Here is a 16,645-nt window from a genome sequence, read left to right on the forward strand (position 1 = left end):
GAAAAAACAGGACCTGACATACTTGAGGAACCAAGTCTTTGATCCATCTGTAGCATGTACAGTAAGGGATGTGTTCCAAATCTCACCCTAGTCCTTATATCAAGCACTACTTTTGACCAGGGCCCATCGGGTTGCCATTTGGGATGCTATTTAGATGTTCCAGGGGTGGTTGTAGGGGAATGTATAACAGATGACACGTTGTCATTGTGTATGGTTATGGTTGGAGCCATTTAACTCCTTTGACAGTCAGCTTAAGGTTACAGAGCCACATCTAAGGAACATAACTTCTCTTAGAACAGAACTGAACCATTTCCCCCTGGCTTTGTAAAAACTGCCAAGCCTTGGTCACTTTTTCTTAATCTATCCCTGATGAGAGAAGAGAAGTGTGTGTGTGTGCGACAAAAGATGTATGGCCAGACCTATCCTCGATATTGGCTCTTTTGAAATGCATGCTATTCCCTATGGGCCCTGGTCAAAAGTAGTGCACTATTTAGGGAATAGGGTGCCATTTGGAACACAGGCCCAGACTTATTGATTTTTTATATTTTTTCCCCCTGAGTAATGGATGGCCACTGGCCCCCACCCCTGTTCTGTTAGCACAAATAATGACTAATCAATATGTACTGGAGTCCTGGTGATCATCCTTTTAACACATGATTTATACCACACCAGCACAGAGCAGTTAGTCACTCTACTACCAGCCAATCAATTTAGCCAATCAACTAAGGGGCCCTTCATCGTATCCATTATTTAAGATGCTCCGTGGGTTTTTATTGGTCCATTTGCGATTCCATGGCTCGTATCCGGGCAGATGTGACTTCAGAGACACCTTCTGATTGGGGCATATTATTTCTCTATTCTCCTATATGATATGTGTGCTTATTGAATATTAATAGCTCACTGTAGTCAGCAAGAGAGTGCTAGAGACAGAGTGGTGTATCAATGTGTCCTTTTTCTGCTAAGTACCCATCAGTCACTGTCTGTTTATCTGTGTCTGAGTGAAGCTGCAAATTGGACTGTATATGTATTCTCCCTCAGTCAGAGGCATATTATAGAGTGGGTGTGAGGGGGTGACTGCGTCTCAGCCCCAAATGTCACCCTATTCCCTGTATAGTGCACTACCCTATGGGCCCTGGTCAAAAGGAGTGCACTACATAGGGAATAGGGTGTCATTTGAGACTCAATATCTGAGTGAATGAAGGGGATATGATACCTCTCCAGAAGAGGTATTATTAGCCTGCTCAAAGGGAACGGGGTCAGGCAGAGCTACTGGAGGCTACCCTGGCCTTCCCCTCTGGGCTCTGGTTCCATAGGCATATACAGGAAACCACCATTAAAACCAAGCATTTGGAAATCGCCTCTGTGTGAATTGCCCAGTTTTTGCCCAGATGAAATATTATGTGTCTATCAAATGGAACTTACAACAGTGACTACTAATAGTTCAGTAAAACTTTATGACAACGGAAAGAAACTTCAACAGAGCTTTGGTTGGTTTAGTTCTGTAGTTTTGTGTTATTGTGAGATTTTTTTTATATCTCTTTAAGTTAACTTCATGTTTCTCATAGGCTGCGTTTACACAGGCAGCTCAATTCTGATATTTTTTTCCACTAATTGGTCTGGTCATTGGAATGCATGTGTAAACGCAGCCATAGTGATTCTGGCCACTAATCTTTAATAAAAGAGAAGCCTACACCTTTTTATAACATAGTTTAGGACTTTAATACCATATGTATTAGGTGACTACTTTTCTGGATAATCCTTCCAAGAAGGAAAGGATTTGGGTGTGATTGAACAGCCATTGGCTTTACTAATCCTTAAAACCTTTATCATATCCCCACCGGTTTCTTTCTTAGTGTTATTTGTGTGGGATTTGTGTCAATGTTGCCCTAAAGCTTAATGTCAATCGGAATAATAACACTTGTGTTGGTTTACCCCCCATTTCCCTTGTGGCTTTGCATGCTGCTTGGACTTGACAACTCAGTGAGACAAAAGGTATTGTATGAGTACTGTAGTAGGATTGTATGAGTACTGTAGTAGGATTGTATGAGTACTGTAGTAGTATATGAAGAGCATGTGTAGTGTGCTTTAGTTCCTTAGAGTTACTATACAATCCACTTCATGGAAATAGTAATACTGCACATTTCCAGTTTTTGACTATTTCCTTAGTGTTCCCTTTTCTGCCATATCCTGAAGGCTAGTGAAGAGTGAATAAATAATAAGCTACTTGTGCATGCATCACTGATTTCATGTATCTTACTAATTAATGCATTATCAATGCATTATTGTGAATAGATATGAAATATCCAGGTATTCCTCATAGATCAGGGGCATCTCTGAGTAGGAATGCTGATCTTTGATCCGGTTCTCCCTGTGCATATAATTGTATTCATTATGATCTAAAAGGCAAAAATGAACCTAGATCAGCACTCCTACTCTGAGAGAGTTTTAGGAATACAGACCCTGGGAAATAAATGGATGTGTTATGCTATGTTCTGTAATGTTAGTTGTATTGTTTTGCTGCTGTCTTGTGTGGCTGGTGGGTGGGTGGTCCCTTAGGTGTTGGAAGCTGACAGCTCAATAAGGAGGAGTAATGGGGGTGATCACAAGAGAGGGAAGGAGAGTGAGGGAGATGGGGAGGGAGAGAGAGAGGGATGGGGTTGTATGTTCCAGGGGTTTCCTGTGGGCCCTGGTCAAAGGTAGTGGACTACATAGGGAATAGGGTCCCATTTGGGATGCTGTCTGGGGCCTGGGCTGTGATCCCTGGGCAGGGGGCCTGGGCTGTGAACCCTGGGCAGGGGGCCTGATTGGCCCCCGAGGGCCTGTGACTTATACCTGGCCCAGTGTCAGCATTACAGGCCTACCCTAGTGAGGTTACCACCTCCAGGTCCACACCAGGCTGGTCTGTCTGCACTTCAAATGCCCTGGACTTAGGCTACTGTGCCCCAAATGTTACCCTATTCCCTACATATTCCCCCAATGGGCTCTGGTCAAAGTAGTATATGTAAAGGGAATAGGGTGCCATTGGGGACGTAAGGAGATGTAATGACAGTGGGTCCTTTGAAAGTGGCACACTTAAGAGCACCACAGAAGCTCCTCATAGTAAGGGTGTTATTTATGGGACCCTGTAAGTGCTGTATGAAACAGGCCTGTGTCAGCAGCTGCCCTGAACATCCTCCATGGGTTAGTCCCCAGGTCTCCCCTCACCCCACCTCTCCATCCTCCCTTTGACTGACCCTTCCTCATCCCTTCACCCCAGCCCTGCCTCCACCGACCCTCTCTCTCTCATCTAACCTCAATCTCTCCTCCCTCTCTCTCTCAGCCTTAGTCTCTTCCTTCAAACTCTCCATTCACTCCAACCTTACCTTCCCTCCACCGACCCTCTCTCCACCATCCCAGCCCTACCTCCACTGACCCTCTCACCCCCACCCCAGCCCTACCTTCACTGACCCCCTTTCTCCCCTCCTCCCTCTGTCCTGCTACCCCCCACACCCCAGCTCTACCTTCAGAAGGGAGTCCTGTCAGGCCTCTGTTCTGTCGGGTTGTTTGGAGAGTTTTGAACCGTGGAGACATGCGATGTGTGTCTGCCAAACATTTTTAATAACCTGACATGATTTCTAGAGATTTCCAGTCGTGGTGTTTGATGCTCTACACTTGTTTCGTCTCGTGTCTGTCTGGTGGGCTTTGAGTCCAGGCACGCACGCACACACCGCCTAGCCCTCTGACCTTTCAGATACAGAACAGCTGTGCTCAGGCCTAGTTTGGAGATATTTTTTAGAGGGGTCATAGAGGTGAGTCTGTGAAAAGACCAGGGAAGGTTTTTGGTTGGCTATGTTCTTAATTTATCCCCTACCCTTTCAAGGTGGTGGTGTGATAGCTAGGCCTATACCTAGTTCACCTATTAACCTACATTTAGACGACTGTTCAAATAAGATGTCCCATCATGTTGCTTTTAACATATAGCTAAGCAAATGCATCTCTATGGGTACTATATATTGCTCCTACAGTAGGACAGCCATGTCTGCTGGACAAGTATAGAATACTGTAATACATGGTTTACATCGGGAGGGGAATCTTTGTGCAGAACATCTGTACAGGCAAGAAGCAGTCAAACCCAGAATGAACAGCATAATGAACTGTATGTATGAATGGCATTGGGTTGGAAGAACCAAGGCCCTATCTCTCGACACAGCAGCACAGAGAGCAGAGCATTCCATCTTATGGCAGTCCCTGTGGGCCAGCACAATGAGAGAATAGAATGGTAGCGATGCCTTTAAAGACAGGAAGGAGACTGGTGTGGGGGAGGAAACCGCTCTACCCTACTGATGTGGTGGGTATTTTGATGGCCTCCTTTTAAAATATTTGTCTTGAGAAACTAAGGCAGGAAAGTCTTTGTGCTGTGTCCTGGGTTCAGTCCTCAGCACCTGGTTTCCCCTCTAGGCCAAAGAGAGGGTGCCGAGGATATCCTCAAGCCAAGCACTGCTCCTGGATCGAAGCTCTCTGGTCTGGTGGGATATACAGGAACTACATCCAAAATGGCACCCTATACAGTATGGGGCCCTGGTCAACAGTAGTTTACTATATAGGGAATAGGGTGCCATTTGGGACTACATCTGTTCGCTGTCTGTTTTAGAATATATGTTCATATGTGTTGTATTTGATCTAATACAGATTAGTGATCTCTAAGGTTCAGAAATGATTTGATCAAAATCACCCTATGAGCCAAAGAATCCAAACAATTTAACTAATGTTTTGTCCCATACACCTGATAGGTGCAGTGAAATGTTTTGCTTCACAGGGTCAGCCATAGTAGTACGGGGCCCCTGGCGCAAATTAGGGTTTAGTGCATCGACAGATTTCGAGTATTCGAACCAGCCACATTTCGGTTGCTGGTCCAACGCTTTAACCGCTAGGCTACCTGCCGCCCTAAATAAAGTGTGCGCTATAAAGGGAATAGGGTGCCATTTGGGATGCAGCCGTTGTGAGAGAGCCAGTTGCGAGAGAGCCAGTTGCCTCATTTCTCCTTGGAGTTTCCTAAGCAGGATGTTCTATTGAAGATTGTCCTCTTTCATTTTTGGTCATGTTTTCATTTTTATTTGATAAATGTCCGTTGGATATTGTGTGAACGTGGGGTATTAGGCTTACACTGAACATTCCAATGGTTTACGTCTCAAATTCCCTATATGCTGTAGTGCTCATAGTGCTCTGGTCAAAGGTAGTCCACTATAGGGAGTAGGGTCCCATTTGGGTCAGATCCATAGTGTGTTTCCCTGCAATGCCCTCATAAAATTGACACCCCAGTCAGAATGTGTATCTTCAAAGTGTTAGGAAAGTCCATGGTTCCAATAAACTCATGGGAACCTACACCAGGGTGAATTGAATACAGATGTTGTTTTTGTTCTTGCTTGTAGCTATAGATAATCCATCTAAAACAGCAGGCACAGCTAGGCTTTACTTTGGTTGTCTCAAATGGCACCCTATTAGCTATATAGTGCACTACTTTTTGGCCAGAGCCAGGAAATAGGGTGCCGTTTGGGACGAAGTCTGACTCTGAACTGTTCCTGTGGGATGCTGGACATACATTACCATAGCAATCATACAGCATCAAAATATGAGTTTTCCAAAAACTCACTGCACTCCCAGAACAAAGACCGTGTCTACTTTTCTACCTCCATTTTCACCTCAGTGAGAAGTCCTAGTATGCTACCCAAATGGCACCCTAATCCCTAGATAGTGCACTAGTTTTGACCAGACCCCATAGGGCTCTGGTCAGAAGTAGTGCACTCTATAGGGAATAGGGTGCCATTTGGGATGCTGTTCTAAACAGAGCACGCCCTGCCTGCTTCGTGATGATAATGGCCTCTAATTTGACTAAATTGTGATTTTTATCAGATGCTAGCCAGGCTTCCTCCAACTCCACAGACATTAAAGCCTCTGAAATGGGAACTATTACCTCGAAAGTGCCATCAGTCACTCCCAGTGTTTTGGACAGAGAAACACAAAAGCCATACGCCTGCTCAGATCCAGCTTCGAAATTGTACAGCTCCAATTCCATTTCCCCCCTTCCACCAACCGCATGCTGAAGTTATCAGTGGGCATTAGAATTATACCATCAGTCAGGGCCTTCCCCCATCCCATTCCAGAATTCACATTATAATTATATTTATCCTCTGTCGTCGCTTATTTAACTATGGCTTCTGTCGCCTTAGCCCAGCCACGGGCGTCTTATCTGTTTCCTGTTGCTGCTTTGGAAAGGATTCTCTTTCATTGCATAGTATTGATGACTGAAATCCGCTTTTCATTTATGTGAGTAATGTGTCCCTTATTCAGAGTATATCCAGATATGCTTCAGCTAAAGCTCAGATCATGATGGATGGCTAACGCTGGCTTCATACCCTGGCTGTGGATCCTCTTCCTTTGACTGCCAGACCCTGCCGCTTGGAATGTTCACTTTGAGTGTCCACTTGGGATGTCCACCTGACCTGATCACCTATTGACTTGTCCATTGAGTCCTATATGCATCCCATGATCCAGTGGAAGAAACATACATTTATGCCCCTGTACCCATAGTCATTTACTAAATGACCTGCGAGTAACACCTAACTGACCAGTAATCCTCTCACCCCTCTCTTTCTCCTCTCTCTCTGTGTGTGTCTGTCTCTCTAGTGCACTATATAGGGAATAGGGTGGTATTTGAGATGCAGATTGTGTGGTGTTCTTTTGAATCATATGTGGTGGTCAGTGTATGGTGTAGGGCATTAGAGCCCTCCTTTACTCCTCTCTGGACATGGTGAAAGAATCAGCCTGCTGATTGAGGGTCATTTCCTGTCTGAACAGTCCACCCATACTGTATGCTGCTCCCTCCAGCTGCTGAATAACCTGAAGCTGGACATGGCCCATAGACTACGTAAATGGAATCTCATTCTTTGACCTAAATGGATTAACAGTATCTGATTAACTGAAAAAAGACCTGGTAGAACGGGCGAGTATTGTATGAGAACGGGCGAGTATTGTATGAGAACGGGCGAGTATTGTATGAGAACGGGCGAGTATTCCATTGGGACTCACTGTGGGGTTTGGTGGTTATCTACCTCATCAGAGAATAATCATAATGTGAATTTGTAATAAAATCATTGAGTTAATGCTTAATTAAAAATCACCATTTTAATTAAACATTTAATTAAACAGATAAATTCTCTGTGATTTATACCCGGCGACGTGACTGTTTTGCGAACTACAATACGAGTATTGAATAAACATTTGCTGATGTAGTTACTGATATACCCGGCTGATGAGGAAACCGGATAGGTCCCAAAGAGATGTCATCCCCCAGCCCAAACCAAAGCCAGCAGCAGCTGTAGCTGTTGGTTGAAAAATGTTATCAGATTCATGGAGAGAAGCACATCATCTCACAAAGACAACACAGCAGCTGGTAGCTAGCTAGAGCCTCTCTCCACAGTGAAAAATGAGGCTAGCTGTTAAAACTGATAATCCAGTTGTATTGATTGAGAGCTACTCAAAACATATACTGAGAGACTCACTGACTGCTGCTCAGTATGTTGTAGTCAGGTGCCTGGCTGCTGCTCAGTATGTTGTAGTCAGGTGCCTGGCTGCTGCTCAGTATGTTGTAGTCAGGTGCCTGACTGCTGCTCAGTATGTTGTAGTCAGGTGCCTGGCTGCTGCTCAGTATGTTGTAGTCAGGTGCCTGGCTGCTGCTCAGTATGTTGTAGTCAGGTGCCTGACTGCTGCTCAGTATGTTGTAGTCAGGTGCCTGGCTGCTGCTCAGTATGTTGTAGTCAGGTGCCTGGCTGCTGCTCAGTATGTTGTAGTCAGGTGCCTGACTGCTGCTCAGTATGTTGTAGTCAGGTGCCTGACTGCTGCTCAGTATGTTGTAGTCAGGTGCCTGGCTGCTGCTCAGTATGTTGTAGTCAGGTGCCTGGCTGCTGCTCAGTATGTTGTAGTCAGGTGCCTGACTGCTGCTCAGTATGTTGTAGTCAGGTGCCTGACTGCTGCTCAGTATGTTGTAGTCAGGTGCCTGGCTGCTGCTCAGTATGTTGTAGTCAGGTGCCTGGCTGCTGCTCAGTATGTTGTAGTCAGGTGCCTGACTGCTGCTCAGTATGTTGTAGTCAGGTGCCTGGCTACTGCTCAGTATGTTGTAGTCAGGTGCCTGACTGCTGCTCAGTATGTTGTAGTCAGGTGCCTGACTGCTGCTCAGTATGTTGTAGTCAGGTGCCTGACTGCTGCTCAGTATGTTGTAGTCAGGTGCCTGGCTGCTGCTCAGTATGTTGTAGTCAGGTGCCTGACTGCTGCTCAGTATGTTGTAGTCAGGTGCCTGGCTGCTGCTCAGTATGTTGTAGTCAGGTGCCTGGCTGCTGCTCAGTATGTTGTAGTCAGGTGCCTGACTGCTGCTCAGTATGTTGTAGTCAGGTGCCTGACTGCTGCTCAGTATGTTGTAGTCAGGTGCCTGGCTGCTGCTCAGTATGTTGTAGTCAGGTGCCTGGCTGCTGCTCAGTATGTTGTAGTCAGGTGCCTGACTGCTGCTCAGTATGTTGTAGTCAGGTGCCTGGCTGCTGCTCAGTATGTTGTAGTCAGGTGCCTGACTGCTGCTCAGTATGTTGTAGTCAGGTGCCTGGCTGCTGCTCAGTATGTTGTAGTCAGGTGCCTGACTGCTGCTCAGTATGTTGTAGTCAGGTGCCTGGCTGCTGCTCAGTATGTTGTAGTCAGGTGCCTGACTGCTGCTCAGTATGTTGTAGTCAGGTGCCTGGCTGCTGCTCAGTATGTTGTAGTCAGGTGCCTGGCTGCTGCTCAGTATGTTGTAGTCAGGTGCCTGGCTGCTGCTCAGTATGTTGTAGTCAGGTGCCTGGCTGCTGCTCAGTATGTTGTAGTCAGGTGCCTGGCTGCTGCTCAGTATGTTGTAGTCAGGTGCCTGGCTGCTGCTCAGTATGTTGTAGTCAGGTGCCTGACTGCTGCTCAGTATGTTGTAGTCAGGTGCCTGGCTGCTGCTCAGTATGTTGTAGTCAGGTGCCTGGCTGCTGCTCAGTATGTTGTAGTCAGGTGCCTGGCTGCTGCTCAGTATGTTGTAGTCAGGTGCCTGACTGCTGCTCAGTATGTTGTAGTCAGGTGCCTGGCTGCTGCTCAGTATGTTGTAGTCAGGTGCCTGGCTGCTGCTCAGTATGTTGTAGTCAGGTGCCTGGCTGCTGCTCAGTATGTTGTAGTCAGGTGCCTGGCTGCTGCTCAGTATGTTGTAGTCAGGTGCCTGACTGCTGCTCAGTATGTTGTAGTCAGGTGCCTGGCTGCTGCTCAGTATGTTGTAGTCAGGTGCCTGGCTGCTGCTCAGTATGTTGTAGTCAGGTGCCTGGCTGCTGCTCAGTATGTTGTAGTCAGGTGCCTGGCTGCTGCTCAGTATGTTGTAGTCAGGTGCCTGGCTGCTGCTCAGTATGTTGTAGTCAGGTGCCTGACTGCTGCTCAGTATGTTGTAGTCAGGTGCCTGGCTGCTGCTCAGTATGTTGTAGTCAGGTGCCTGGCTGCTGCTCAGTATGTTGTAGTCAGGTGCCTGGCTGCTGCTCAGTATGTTGTAGTCAGGTGCCTGGCTACAACATAATGGTTTTCTGGTTTTCATCCTCTCCTAATCAGGGACTAAGTCAGACCTGGGACACCAGATGAGTGCAATTAACTATCAGGTAGAAACAAAAACCAGAAGTGTTTCTCCAGGACCGGAATTGAACAGACCCGTTTTAGATGCTACATGTGCCTCTGTCTGTGTTCTACATGATGTCGCTAAAAATGTCATTTTTGACATTCATTAGGTCTCAGTTTACTACCTGGGATTAAAGGTAGTCTCAGGATTATCTGGGATTAACAGTGATCAAATTGCATTGATTCTTCATTTGCAGTAGAGGCTGATCAATACCAAAGTCATCACACACAGGTTTAGACTAGTAATTCAATGAAATGCAGGACATTTGAGGTAGAAACCCAGATCATACTGTGCCTGGTCTAGTTTGTTCTTCAGTGAGAGGAAAGTAGACATCTTTATTTTGATCTACAGTATATCTATTTACTCAGGGGGTCAGAGGACCTAAGGCTAATGGATTCGCCTACTGTCTATGACCCGGGCCAAATTAGACTCTGTATGCATGTTCCAAACCTTCTCAGGCACGACTCAAAACACACACTCTCCTCAAAGGGCAGTGCCTCTGGCCAAGAGCCAACACACACTGCCAGCTCTGTCTCTCTGTGTACATCGAAACAAACACGGAGAGGGCTTACTCACAAGGATGAAACATCATGTGCATTCCAAATGGAATCCTTTTTCTTATATAGTGTCCATTGGGCTCTGGTCGAAAAGTAGTACACTATATAGGGAATAGGGTGCCTTTTGGGATATAGGCTCTGCAGACATTGGCAGAACTACCAGCCAGCTCCACAGCAGCTCCTTCAAAGATTCAAGGGAGGACAATTTCTTCCCAACAACATAAATCAGGAATTCATAAATCAAAGTGATTAATTATGTACTACTTTTAGAATGTTGTGTTTATTTACTCAACTGTATTAAATCAGGACATGACAGAATGTCATCTTTTGCTTCATCACCTCTTTGATGTCATAGGGCCAGGTTTGGCCAGTGTAGGCAGTCATTGTAAATAAGAATTTGTTCTTAACTGACTTGCCTAAATAAATGAAGGTTAAATAGAAAATTATATAGATATATAAAATAAAAATTCAGTCTGGTGAAATAAGGATTCTGTTGCATTTACACTGAACAAAAATATAAATGCAACATGCAACAATTTCAAAGATTTGAGTGAGTTACAGTTCATATAAGGAATTCAATCAATTGAACTAAATTCATTAGGCACTAATCTATGGATTTCACATGACTGGGAATACAGATACATATGGATCTGTTGGTCACAGATACCTTAAAAAAGGAAGTGTTGTGGATCAGAAAACCAGTCAGTATCTGATGTGACCACCATTTGCCTTATGCAGCGCAACACATCTCCTTCACATAGAGTTGATCAGGCTGCTGATTGTGGCCTGTGGAATGTTGTCCCACTCCTCTTCAGTGGCTGTGCGAAGTTGCTGGATATTGGCGGGAACTGGAACACGCCGTCCTACACATCAATACATAGCATCCCAAACAAGCTCAATTGGTGACATGTCTGGTGAGTATGCAGGCCATGACAGAACTGGGACATTTTCAGCTTCTATGAATTGTGTACAGATCCTTGTGACATGGGGCCATGTATTATCATGCTGAAACATGAGGTGATGACGGTGGATGAATGGCCCGACAATGGGCCTCAGGATCTCGTCACGGTGCATTCAAATTGCCATCGATAAAATGCAATGGGGCACTCTGTTCACAACGTTGACGTCAGCAAGCCACTCGCCCACACAACGCAATACATGCTGTCTGCCAACTGCCCAGTACAGTTGGTTCATCTGTGAAGGGCACACTAATCCAGCGTCAGTGGCCGTCGAAGGTGAGCATTTGCCCACTAAAGTCGGTTACGACGCCAAACTGCAGTCAGGTCAAAACCCTGGTGAGAACGATGAGCAGTCAGATGAGCTTCCCAGAGACGGTTTCTGGCAGTTTGTTCCGAAATTCTTTGGTTGTGCAAACCCATAGTTTCATCAGCTGTCCGGGTGACTGGTCTCAGACAATACTGCAGGAGAAGGCGGCAGATGTGGAGGTCCTGGGCTGGCGTGGTTACATGTGGTCTGCGTTTGAGAGGCCGGTTGGTCGTACTGCCAAATTCTCGAAAACAACATTGGCGGTGGCTTATGGAAGAGAAATGAACATTCAATGCATTCCTGCAGTCAACATGCCAATTGCATGCTCCCTCAATTTGAGACATCTGTGGCATTGTGTTGTGACAAAACTGCACATTTTAGTGGCTTTTTTATTGTCTGTTGCACCTGTGTTATGATCATGCTGTTTAATCAGCTTCATGATATGCCACACCTGTCAGGTGGATGGATTATCTTGGAAAAGGAGAAATGCTCACTAACAGGGATGTAACAAATTTGTACACAAAATGAGCAAATAAGCTTTTGGTGCATATGGAACATTTCTGGGATCTTTTATTTCAGCTCATGAAACATGGGACCAACACTTTACATGTTGTGTTTATATTTTTGTTCAGTGTGATTAAGAAATGGCAAAACAAAACAATGTTTACAGAACAAAACAATGATCCAAAACGCATGTAAATGTCCAACGGTAGCCATACACAGCCAAGCTTTCCTTTGCTCCAATAGCACTATGTTAAAGTAATAGCCATTCCATGGGATGCAACCACATGTGTAACATCCTCCACAGTAAACATTGGAATCCACAGACATAATGGATTAGATTTAATTGGCTTTTCAGTTTTACAATGTCGCCATATATTTCCAGAGACACTGCTGTCAGCAGAGACTGTAATGCGATATTTGCCCGATATTTACTCACACTAAATTGTACTGTTATGGAGAGATGGTTTTTGATTTCAAAGTATGGCGCCACCAGTAGTAATAATGCGTGTAACATGGTATAGGCCTGCTTTTAATATCTGGACAATTTCATGCTTTACAAACCAATATATCAATTGTGTACTAGGTTACAACCAGCAAATACGTTGAACTGCTTGTCCTTTTGTAACAGTCTCTCCTTTTACTAGGAAGGGAGCTTTCTAAGCATGCCTTGCTATCTGTCATAAGTGCCATATCTCAAATCCTTTCTGTACCATACAAACAGTTCATCTCATGCGTACATCATTGTACTTTATAACTTCTGTTTCACCAAAGCCAGACAATAGTGAAATATCTAGGCCTCCTGCAAAATCCTTCATAGAACAGTAGCCTTCAGGCACTAGGAATCTGTTACACATCACTACATAAATACACTGAAAGCACAGACAACATGCAAAATGATAATGTGAATACTGCATTAAGTGTTCATCCCCTAGTCTACACCATCACAGAGCTCTGACATAATGTCCTGCAGTCAAGGCCATGATCGACTGGTGATGGATGGTGGTTGGGTGGCTATGAGGGGGTCGTAACAGAGAGATAAGGGTTGCGTCCCAAATTGCATTATTTTCCCTTTATAGTGCACTAATTTTGAACACGGCCCATAGGGCAAAAGTAGCTACAGACTGCTATATCGGTCCGCTTTTTTAAAATTCCTATTTTTCAGGGGGTGCTACAGCACACCTGGCTCCCCTACTTCCTGCGGCTATGGCCTCCATACATCACGTCAAATCATTCAATCAGTCAATGGACCAATCACAGCTGTCAGAAAGAGCACTTACTGAAATATATCTACAGCCCCTAAATATGGTTATGAACCCACCAATCACATCTAAAGCTCTGCGCGAGTTCCAATCATAATTGCCATGCACTTCACAGCTGATCAAAAGGATTACATTTATTAAATTAACTGTATAATCTGCAACAGCTTTGTAAGGGTTTTTGGGTAACCATGTTTTTCCATTTCTAATTTCAATAAAGAAATCGTCAACATCACCAACTTGTCTCTTTAAGGCCGTTAACTTGTAAGGGTGCTGTAACATGTCATAGAGAGAGCAAAATGCAGAACTGGGCTGCTTGTGTAAATGCTGCCTTTGAGATGTGTTCTCTTCCTCTCAGCTTAAAGGGGCAGTGCAGTTGAAAAATGTGATTTCCCTTCTTTAAAAAAAAAATATATATAGTTCCACACTATGATGTCAAAATAATACTCTGAAATTGTTAAATTATAATAATGCCCTTTTTGTGTAAGATGTTTGAAAAAAAATAGCTGGAATTTCAGCCTGTTCAGGTGGAATGTAGCATTTGTCCCACATGATGTCAGAATGTGATCTGATTATAATAGACCAATGACTGTTCATTCTTAGGTTGGGGACCCCTGCTCTAGACCATCTTGCCAGCCAACCAGGGCTGTGTATGTAAATCTTCACATTTGTTTCCTAACGCCCACATGATCAGACTGAGCATTTCAAGGGCCAATGGAGGCTCAGGGAAATACATTAGTTATTTTCATTATAAATAAACACAGTGATTTTAGACAAACAGTGACGATTTAAAAATACAATTGCAAATATTGCATGGGGGCTTTAAACAGAAATGCCACTAGTGCTTCCCCCTTAAACCAACGGCACACCACTCACCACAAGGGTGTTCATCACAACAAAACCGGTCTCCATCCCAATGATCATATAATCATGTGTGACTCCTTTTGTCTGGTTTTATTTGATTGATTTATCCAGGGAAGCCACATTTAGTTGAATTATTTATTCCAAATGAGCCCTGGCCAAGAAAGCAGCATACGTTTATTTACACAACACAATATAGACTAAAACAACATGAGTCAGTGCAGTGGTCAAGTAAAAATAGTGCAGAGAAAGGCTGGCTGGTGACATTGTCAGAACAGCAGCTGGCTTTTACAGCCTGGGATTGAACAGGGATGAACTGCTCATTCAGAGATGGATTCGTAAAGCCTCAATCACTCCCAGTGGTACTCTTCTCTTCCCTCTGGAGTCCAGTAAGAACACTGGTCTCCAACCCCCATATTAATATGACCAGAATGGGTGTTTTCAATTTATGCTGTGTACCAATCAATCTGTGAGGTCCTCCTGTTGTGTCCTGAGGCTGGGAAGGAAGAGGAGCTCTGAAAGAGGCCATTCAGATGTAATCCAGGGGATCAGAAGCCTTTGGATCAGCTGCTCCTGTCACGTACTGTAAATTCTACTGTAGGGGGTTCCCCTATAGACAGCTTTTGGATTAGCTGCTACTGTTACTGTACGTTCTACTGTAAGGGGTTCCCCTATAGACAGCTTTTGGATTAGCTGCTACTGTTACTGTACGTTCTACTGTAGGGGGTTCCCCTATAGACAGCTTTTGGATTAGCTGTTACTGTACGTTCTACTGTAGGGGGTTCCCCTATAGACAGCTTTTGGATTAGCTGTTACTGTACGTTCTACTGTAGGGGGTTCCCCTATAGACAGCTTTTGGATTAGCTGTTACTGTACGTTCTACTGTAGGGGGTTCCCCTATAGACGGCCTTTGATTTGGGGTGGGATGATTAATAGGAACTGTAATGTGACAATAGCCTGGTTTCTAGATCTCTTTATAATGTCTAGCTCCCATAGGAGTTGGCAAGAACACACAAACCGATCTTGGACCAGGCTAATGTGACGGCTTCCAACGCCATCGGCATGAAGATGAGTTTTGGTCAAGGACTCAAAGTTTGACCCACCACTTTCTCTTTACCGCTCAAACCTGAGCTTCAGGTTTTATATTTATGGCAGCAAACATCTGCTGTCGATTTTGAGGGGAAATAATTAAAGCATTGTTAGCCTTTACATCCACCCAGGGACACACAGACGGGAGTCGGCATCTGGGGGACAGATCCGCTGTCTCCTCCAGGTCAAGGCCGGAGACGGCGCTGTGGCCCCATTCCACGGCTACTATTCCCTCAACTGGTGGGCCTCCAAGCACTTTTTTAAGTAGTTTGTTTGGTTGTGGTTTGTTTGGTTCTCGGCTGACATCGTGTTTTGCTGACAGCCTCTTTGTGTCCTGACCAAGCTATAAGCCACAGACAGAACTCAAAGGGCACATCCTATCATAACATGAAATAAATAGCTTTCCAGGCTGCCCAGTCAGCAGCCAGGCCAATTCAATGTCCCAAATGTCTCCCTATGTAGTGCACTACTGTTGACCAGGGCCTATAGGGCTCTGCAAAGAAACTGAGGAACATTTGGGATGCAGCCCAAGTCTGAGCCCCAGAGGCTTAAGTCTGTAAACACTGACCTATCAGGCCGGACACAGCAGCAGATATTGAGGGAGCTTGTCCATATGATGAAACTCATCTGTTAAATCTCCCTCACCACACTGCAGGGGACTTTCTTAACTCCTTCTATATTTTTTTTGTTCCATTTTATCATTGATCTTAGAGTCTAGGCAGACAAGAATAGACTGAGAATCTCTCGATCCATGATAATTGAAGTCCCCTTTTTAAGGCTATTTGATGATAGAGTGGTACATTGAAACTTCCAAACGTTTCTGTTCCATTTCATACACAGTGTTGTGATGAAGGAAGGATAGGGCACGCACACCTTTTCAGTTCATTAATAGCCTGCCCTAGGAGTATGAACAATGACTGTCCTCTTAAACTGTCATTCTAAACAATGACTGTTCAAAATAAAATGATTCTACAGCACTGCCAAATGACACACTATTCCCTACATAGTGCACTATGTTTGACCAGAGGCCTATAGACCCTGGTTAAATAGTGCACTATAGGGAATAGGGCGCCATTTGCGAACAGCCCAGTGCTCTGTTGAGAGCCAACTGTTCACAGGTTGCATGGCAGGCTAATATCTGCTAATAAAGGGGTTCTGTTGCTGTGACCCCTGATGGGGCTGTGACCTATAGGCAGGAGGCACACATGGTGCCCCAGGTTCATATGTGTTCAAAGGGTATATGGCTGTGTTACATATCACAGGGATTAGACAGATCACGCATGACAGTTTCCAACCCTATATAGGTTGAATGGGTTTGTTCTTTGGTTCTGGAACCAATGTTTGTCTGTAATGATTTAGCTATTTATCCAATGCTATGTTGTTAATGATTGTGAAAACATATGAGGCTATTTAATAGA

At 44.7% G+C, this 16,645-nt stretch overlaps 1 protein-coding gene across 7 annotated transcripts in view; it reads left to right on the forward strand.

Annotated features, from left to right (window-relative positions):
• Positions 1 to 16,645, forward strand: part of LOC120020398 (partitioning defective 3 homolog) — a 226,850-nt gene that overhangs the window by 193,033 nt on the left and 17,172 nt on the right. The gene's annotated exons all lie outside the window — the stretch shown is intronic.

Source organism: Salvelinus namaycush, chromosome 25 (assembly GCF_016432855.1).
Source record: "Salvelinus namaycush isolate Seneca chromosome 25, SaNama_1.0, whole genome shotgun sequence".
Taxonomy (NCBI): Eukaryota; Metazoa; Chordata; class Actinopteri; order Salmoniformes; family Salmonidae; genus Salvelinus; species Salvelinus namaycush.